Source organism: Canis aureus, chromosome 1 (assembly GCF_053574225.1).
Source record: "Canis aureus isolate CA01 chromosome 1, VMU_Caureus_v.1.0, whole genome shotgun sequence".
NCBI classification, from domain to species: Eukaryota; Metazoa; Chordata; class Mammalia; order Carnivora; family Canidae; genus Canis; species Canis aureus.
Genome location: NC_135611.1, coordinates 101,558,561 through 101,566,215, shown reverse-complemented (window position 1 = coordinate 101,566,215; position 7,655 = coordinate 101,558,561). Strand labels below are relative to the sequence as shown.

At 47.4% G+C, this 7,655-nt stretch overlaps 1 long non-coding RNA gene across 1 annotated transcript; it reads left to right on the top strand.

The window, feature by feature from the left end:
• The first annotated feature begins 511 nt into the window (after positions 1-511).
• On the top strand, positions 512-6,693 carry LOC144322765 (uncharacterized). Its single transcript, XR_013388418.1, has 4 exons — positions 512-956; positions 1,739-1,865; positions 2,903-3,024; positions 5,112-6,693. It is a non-coding gene; the product is annotated as an uncharacterized LOC144322765 (long non-coding RNA).
• The last annotated feature ends 962 nt before the right edge of the window (positions 6,694-7,655 follow it).

Below are 7,655 nucleotides of genomic sequence, written 5' to 3'. Positions count from 1 at the left end.
GTTGGCAAAATGAATTTAGATAACATTTTTAAAAAAGAAGTCACTGTATTTTGTTTTGATAAATAATGCCCAAGTCTCCTGCAGAGGCAACCCTGACTTCGCCTCCCCCAGCACATCATGTTAATGCTAACAGCAGTGCTAATACTGGTTACTTACTGAGAAGTAACCACTTAGCTCCCGTTCTAGTCACAGTAGAGCCCTGGTTTCCAGACCTGGGAGCAGCGGCAGGATTCCTTACAACACGCTGAGCTCCCCTCCGCAGTTCCCGGTTCACCGGGTGGGGGCGAGCCGCAGAGGTCCCCAGGTCCCCAGGTCCCGCGACGCCTAGCTTCTGAGGGTGAAGCCTCGGCTCTCACCCACAGGACTGGGACTCTAGTTCCCGGCGCGATCCGGCTGACCTTGGCCGTTCCCATGGAGACGGGAACTGACGCAAGTGCTTGGGCGCCGGCGCGCGTACATTACACTACCCAGAAGGGGGTGCTATGAGCTTCCGCCCGATAGACGCGCAGCAGACCGCCCGGGAGGGGCGTTTCCTGCGGGGCGGGACTACCGGCCTCACCGCAGGAGCACATCCCTGGGTGAGCCGCGGCTGGTTGGGCGGGGAACACGTGGAGTGGAGTTCCCGGGCCGCTCTGGCCGCGCGGGGCGGGAGAGTGACGTGACGGGGACCGCCTCCGTGCCCTGGGCGAGCCGTGACACCCTGGCGTCGGCCCCATCTCCTCGAGACTCTGCTCGGCTGTGGGACGGGCGCCACCCGTACCTTCTCCCGGGTCCGCGAAGGCGGCTGTCTGGGTCTTGTGGGCACCGTACACCATCTTCTAGAGAGGTTCGGAGCGGGGCAGGAAGCCGCAGGCGACCCTCGGCACCCATTCTGGTCGCCCGCCTCTCGGGGCCCATTCAGCCCACCCAAACCCCTAGCTGTGGCAGGGGCGGCAGCACGGATGAATCCGGCGCAGGTGAGTGGAGGGTCAGCCAGCATTCCCCACCCCCACTCTTCCGCCCACCGTCCCACCAGGATGGTCACCGTCCTCTTTATGGTCGGTGGTGGTGGTGGGACTGTGCTATCTCCCCTTTTATCCGTCGTGGAGTCCCTGGGGGAAGTGACTTCTGCCCCAGGATCAGATACTATATGAGTATGTTCCCGTTGGGGGCGACCCTGGAATAACACTCTGAAGAGTGAGCCAGTCACGGGCACAGGCACGTGCCAACACTTGGAGGTGAGATTGAGTTGGTAGTCACCAGGGTCTCCTTTGCGTCTTATGGAGCAGCCCGGACGCTCGGCCTCCTCAAAGTTTGGAGCTGAGGATAGAAGTGGTTTGACACAGATCTCACTCACTCTCCTTCCCCTGGCTACAGAGTAGCGACTATGGAAGTGAGGGAGGAGGTAGGGAGACTCGGGAGGAATGTGAACTGAGAGGTTTAAGGTCCTAGTACTGGAGCACACAAACCACAAGTTTGGTTGTGTCTGGGAGGCATGGACACCAGGAGAACTGGCCAGCCGGAGAGTGGTGCCCTCATGGCCGACCCATAGCTTTCACAGTATCTATCTGCCCACTTGCCTGGCTCTGGGCTGCACTTATCCATCAGAGAGACATGAGGAGAGAGCAGGCACTAGTGGTGCCAAGGCCTGATGTCTCTGAGCTGGGGGCTGGGAGGAGAGGGACCAGAGGTGGTTGTGTGAGTGGATAGACTGGGGATTCCTGTTGCCTGTGGCCTCAACTTTCCCCCATCATGATAGGGCTGTGTAACCTTTGAGGATGTGTTCGTGTACTTCTCCCGGGAAGAGTGGGAGCTCCTTGAGGAAGCTCAGAGACTCCTGTACCGTGATGTGATGCTGGAGAACTTTGCACTCGTGTCCTCACTGGGTAAGGCCCTGCTTTAGTTATCTGTTGCTACATGGCAAATTATCCCAAAGCTCAGTGGGATGAAGATAAGCACTTATTATCTTACAGTTTGTATGGGTCAAGAATCAGGCATATCTTATTTGGGTACCTCTAGTTCAAGGTCTTTCATAATCTTGCTGGCAAGCTGTTCAAGTTTGCTGTCTCATCTGAAGGCTCAACTGGAGATAAGTCCCCTTTCAAGGTTATGCACATGAACAGGAAGCTGTTGGGCTAACTAGTCATTTTCTTGCTAGCTTTTGGCCAGAGCCCTCCCTCAGTCTCTTGCCATGTTGTCTTCTCCATAAGCAGATTGCATCAAGGCAGCTGATCTTCACAAGATTGAGCAAGAGACAGCATCCAACACAGAGGCTGACATTTTTGTAATTTATTCTCAGAAGTGACATCCGATCATTTTTGCCATATTCCGCTCATTAAAAAGGAGTGCTTAGGTTTAGCCCACATTCAGCTGGCAGGACTTACCAAGGACATGGATACCAGGGGATAGGTTTGACTCCTAATTTCCTAGGCTGAGTTTTGTTCTTCCCTTTTCTCCCAAAGGGCTGCTCATTGTCTGACAGTACTGTCATGGAATGACTCCTTTCCTTAGCTTCCTGGAGTAGGTGGTATGGGTCCCTGGGCTGGGCAGGGGGCACTGGCTCCTCTTCTACAGCAGCCCCAACCTCTCCTATCCCAAAGCTTTAAAATGAAGGATTTGGGGGTCAGGAGTCTTGCAGTCTGCCCAACAGATCCCAGAGGCCTGGCCACACCTTGACTGGGTGACTCTCCAAAACCCTGGTCTCTGCCCACATTCTTACCTCTTCTTCTAATTGACATTTCCTGGGGCCTGACTGTTACAGGAATTGCAGACACTGAGGTGACCATTACTTGTGAAGAACAGCAAGCTGTTCTTACAAGACCCTTTTCCAAGATTCTTTTTTAAATATTTAATTTCCTCCTCTGTGGAGGGTTGCCCAGGGTTGCCTGCTGCCAGCCACTCAGCAGCTCTACTTTCCCCTTAGGACTCGCTGTTTCCAGGTCCCATGTAGTTACCCAAATGGAGCCCGAGGGGAGCCCAGGGTGCCTGAGAAGGTAGACACAGCTCCAACTCCAGCAAAGAAGACCTGAAGGAGACTGGGCCCTGGTGAGTAGAAGCCATGGGATTGGTCACATCAGGGCTGGCTTCACATTATACCAGCAACCCATGCTGTATCTCCTAGTGTTATGCTATCAGTACCGGTAGCTGACCTCATCCCACTTTTCCTTCCCCATCTGGATGCTTTACCCACTGTCATTTCTACTGTGATCTCAGTTGCCTGTTAGTCCTCCCCACCCCTTCTCATCTCTGCATCTTTCCTTCTCTTGGTACTCTGCGGCATTGGGTTTCATTTAACATGTCGTGAGTTGTACTCACATCCTTTGATTTTCCTTGAAAGAAAAGTATTCCATTCCAGCCAGATTTTTCTGGCCCTGGACAGACCCTTTTTGCACAGGATGCACCTATCAGGGCAGCCCGGGTGGCTCAGCAGTTTAGTGCTGCTTTCAGCCCAGGGCCTGATCCTGGAGACCCAGGTGACTGGACTGGGCTCCCTGCATGGAGCCTGGTTCTCCCTCTGCCTCTGCCTCTGCCTCTGCCTCCCCCCACCCACCCTCTGTCTCTGTGTGTGTGTCTCATGAATAAATAAATAAAATCTTAAAAAAAAAAAAAAAAGGATGCATCTATCTCAAAGGACAAGGCCTTTGCTGGGAGACCACTGGCAGAGGAGTGATTGGAGACCCCACCTCTTCTTATACTGTACTCCATCCTCATCCCCTCTCCCTCTGAGGTCTCCTTCATTCTCTGAACTTTAGAGCCCTGCAGTGTGCAGCTGCTCTTCCTCATCCTGATTCTAGCTCCCATGTTGTGCCAGCAGTCCCATGGATCCATTCTTGGTTGCATGAGACATGCATTTGTGAGGGCATGCCACTTGCCTCCAATTAAACATGCACTTCAGCATTTATCTTCCTTCAGGTTGTTGGCATGGAGTGAAGGATGAGGCCACACCTTCGGAGCAGGCTGTTTCTATGAGGGTCACAGATGAGAACTCCCATTGCAGGTCTTTCCACCTAAAAGGCTCATCCCTGTGACATGTGTGACCCAGTCTGGAAAGACATCTTTGCACCTGGTTGAGCCACAGGGGACACCATCTGAGCAGCACCCAAACACCAATAACATGTGAACCACTGTAGGAGAGACTTCTGGTGTAGTCTAAACCTTGACCAGATGCAGAAGCAGCAGAGTGGAGAAAATGTCTTCAGAAGGGAAAGGAGCCCGGCCTGATTTGTGAAAATATACAGATCTCATGTGTGGGGAAAGCCTTTACTTGCAGGGAGGATGGGAAGAACTTTATGGTCAGCTCTGGATTTGTGCAGTGCCAGGCCTCTCGCAGTGGGGAGAAAGCACACAGGGGCCCTGAGTGTAGGGAGTCCTTTCATGGATCACATTTTCTTTAGGAGTGAAAGCACAGCCTGAGGCCATAAAGCCTTCCACTTGTTGGAGCAGCCTCCCTCCAGGGTTGATTGACTCAGCGCATCTCAAGGGACTCTTGGTTGTGGGGACCTGGGGAACGACAAGGGCCATTGGAGATGCACTTGAGTCTGGGATACTTTCCCACAAGGAAAGTGTCCCCAGGAAAGTGAGCTTTTAGCATGGTGGTGTGGGGACAGCTAATCTGCATTTGAGGCTTTCACAGGAGCAAGTCTCAGGGAGGAGGTTGCTCTCCATGAACCACTTACACAGACCACAGAAAGGTTCCAGGGTCTATGCGAAGAATTTCTACAAGTGGAAGGTTTAACAAACGGCATTGGTTGTTCAACATAAGCAGATCATGCTGAAGGGGAAGCCTTTCTTGGGAGGTTAGGCCTAGGTCAACACATGAGGATTTACGAGGAGTGCTTCCAAGTGTGGGAAGGCCTTCAGCTGCAGGTTAGAGCTCATGCAACACTAGCAGATTCACACTGGGAGAAGCCTTATGAATGCAAGGAATGAGGAAACGTCTGGGACAGCTATGCTTTTGTCCAAAATAATTCCACCACCCTAGAGAAAGTCTCTTTAAGTACAAAGTATGTGGGTAAGCCTTTTGTGACAGCTGTTTTCTCACACATCTCTTAAGGGTTTTCCCAGGAGAGAAGGCCTGAGTGCAGTGATGTGGGAAGGACTTCATTCACCATTTTTATTTCTGATATTAATAGGATCCATACTGGAGGAAAACCCTTTGAGTGTAAAGATCAGAGAGCCTTTTGTGACTGCTCTTCCCTAACTCTACGAGGAGTAACAGTGGGAGAAACCGTGTGGATACAGTGAGTGTGGACACACTTTCAGGCTTTATTCATCCCTCACCCACCACCTAAGTATTCATACTGTGGAGAAATTCTGTGAGTATAAGGGATGTGGGAAAGCATATTGCAAGTGGACTTACCTCAGTCAATACCAGAGAACTCATATTGGGGAGAATGCAACTCCTGAGGAAAATGTTTGCCAGAGGAAGCATCTTGCTCGGTGTCTGAGAAATTATACCAAAGAGAAACCCTGTAAATGATATTGTTGTGAGAAAATCTTCTGAAACAGATCCTCACTTACTGTCTCCTAAAAGATCCTATTGGAAGTTGACTCAGCTAGGACCTTACTCTACAAATGAACTTAAAAAGAAGAGAAAAATAGTGGTTAATTGTGCAGTTAACAAAACCTTCAGCTACGGCTCAGTCTCAGTATGTGCTGAAAAGCAATCATGGAATTTTTTAAAAATGAGAAAAGGCCTAAGGGAGGAGGAGAGAAAGAAGTAGATTTGACAGAAAAAGGAATACATTCTTGGTTTCTTTCAGGTTTCCCTGACAAACCCATGACAATTTATTTTCAGTTGTTTCTGTTTGGGATGGCAGGTGGGAGCAGTGTTTGAGAGGTGAAGGGACGGCATCCCTTCACGAGACTTACTATACACTGCTGTTCTGTGCCAGGAGAGCTGGACACCTGACAGCAGCTCTGCAGGTATTTGTCAAAATCCTTCTTTGTTGAAAAACACTGACTCGCCATTAGAGGTCGTAAGTCTTTGTGATAAATGTGAAGTCTTGATTTATGAAGCATTTAAAACTTAAAAGAAATTAGACCACTAAAAATATTGTTGCCTAAAATTATTTTATATCTAAGAAGCTAAGGACAGATATATGAATGGGTATATTTTTTGCACCGTTTAAGACTATCTAAGGTTTCAGTCACTTATGCACTTCTTTATTGAGATATAATTAACACATAATAACATCATGTGAGTTTAAGGTGTACAACATTGATTTTACGAATCTATGTTGCAGTGATTGCCACTGTAGCATTAACTAAACACCTGTATCCTAGTAGTATCCTGTATTCTGTGCTCCTAGTTCGTGATATAGTTTTGTTCCTCATAATATCTGTACTGTGTATTGGATCTTCAGGACTTATTTATCTACTAGTTGCAAGTATGTACCCTTAAACAACATCCCCCCACCCAAGCCTTTGGGAGCCATCATTCTCTCTATTTGAGTTCAGTTTTTTTGTTTTTCTCTTAAGAGTCCACATATAAAAATATGTAGTATTTGTCTTTCTCTGTTTAACTTATCTCAGCATAATGTCCTTAAGGGCATTCTGTATTACCACAAATAACAGCATTTCCTTTTTCCTCATGACTGAATGATATTCCATTGTGTATATACCACATCTTCTTTATCCTTTGGTGGACACTTAAGTTGTTACCATATCTTGTCTCTTGTGTACAAAGCTACAATAAACATGGGAGTGCAGATATTTCTGAGATCCTGTTTTCATTTCCTTTGGATATGTATATACCCAGAAGTGGGATTGTTGGACCATATGGTGGTTCTATTTTTAATTTTTTGAAGAACTTCCATACTGCTCTCCAATATGACTAGACCAGTTTATAGTCCCACCAACAGTGCACAAATGTTCCGTTTTCTCCACATCCTCACCAATACTTATTTCTTATCTTTTTGATAAGAGCTATTCTGACAGATATGAGGTGATATCTCACTGTGGTTTTGATTTGCATTTCCCTGATAATGAGTAATACTGAGCGCTTTTCCATTTGTTGGCCATTTGAATGTCTTTGGAAAGATGTCTGTATTTGTACTCTGTAGTTTAATCAGGTTGGATTTTTTTCTTGTCATTGAGTTGTATGAGTTCTTTATAAAATTTGGGATATTAACCCCATATCTGATAATGTGGTTTGCAAATATTCTCTCCTATTCCATAGGTTGTCTTTTTATTTTTTAAAATTATTTCTTTTGCAATGCAGAAGCTTTTAAGTTTGATGTAGTCCCACTTGTTGATTTTTTCTTTTGTTTGTGTCTTTGGTCTTATATCCAAAAAATCATTGCCAAAACCACTGTCTTGGAGCTTCCCTTGTTTTCTTTGAGGAGTTTTATAGCATCAGGTCTATATTTAAGTCTTTGATCCATGCCAAGTTAATTTTTTGAGTGGTATAAGATAGGGGTCTGATTTCATTTCTCTGCATGGGGTTATCTAGTTTTCCAACACTATTTGTTGGAGAGACTCTTCTCCATTTGATGTCCTTGGATCTCATCAAATACGAGCTAATTGCATATGTGGGGTTTTAATTCCAGCTCTTTATTCTGTTCCATTGGTCTGTGTCTATTTTTCATGCCAGTACGATACTGTTTTGGTTACTATAGCTTTGTAGTATAGTCAAAATCAGGCAATCTGGTGCTACCTGTTCTTTCTCATGGTTG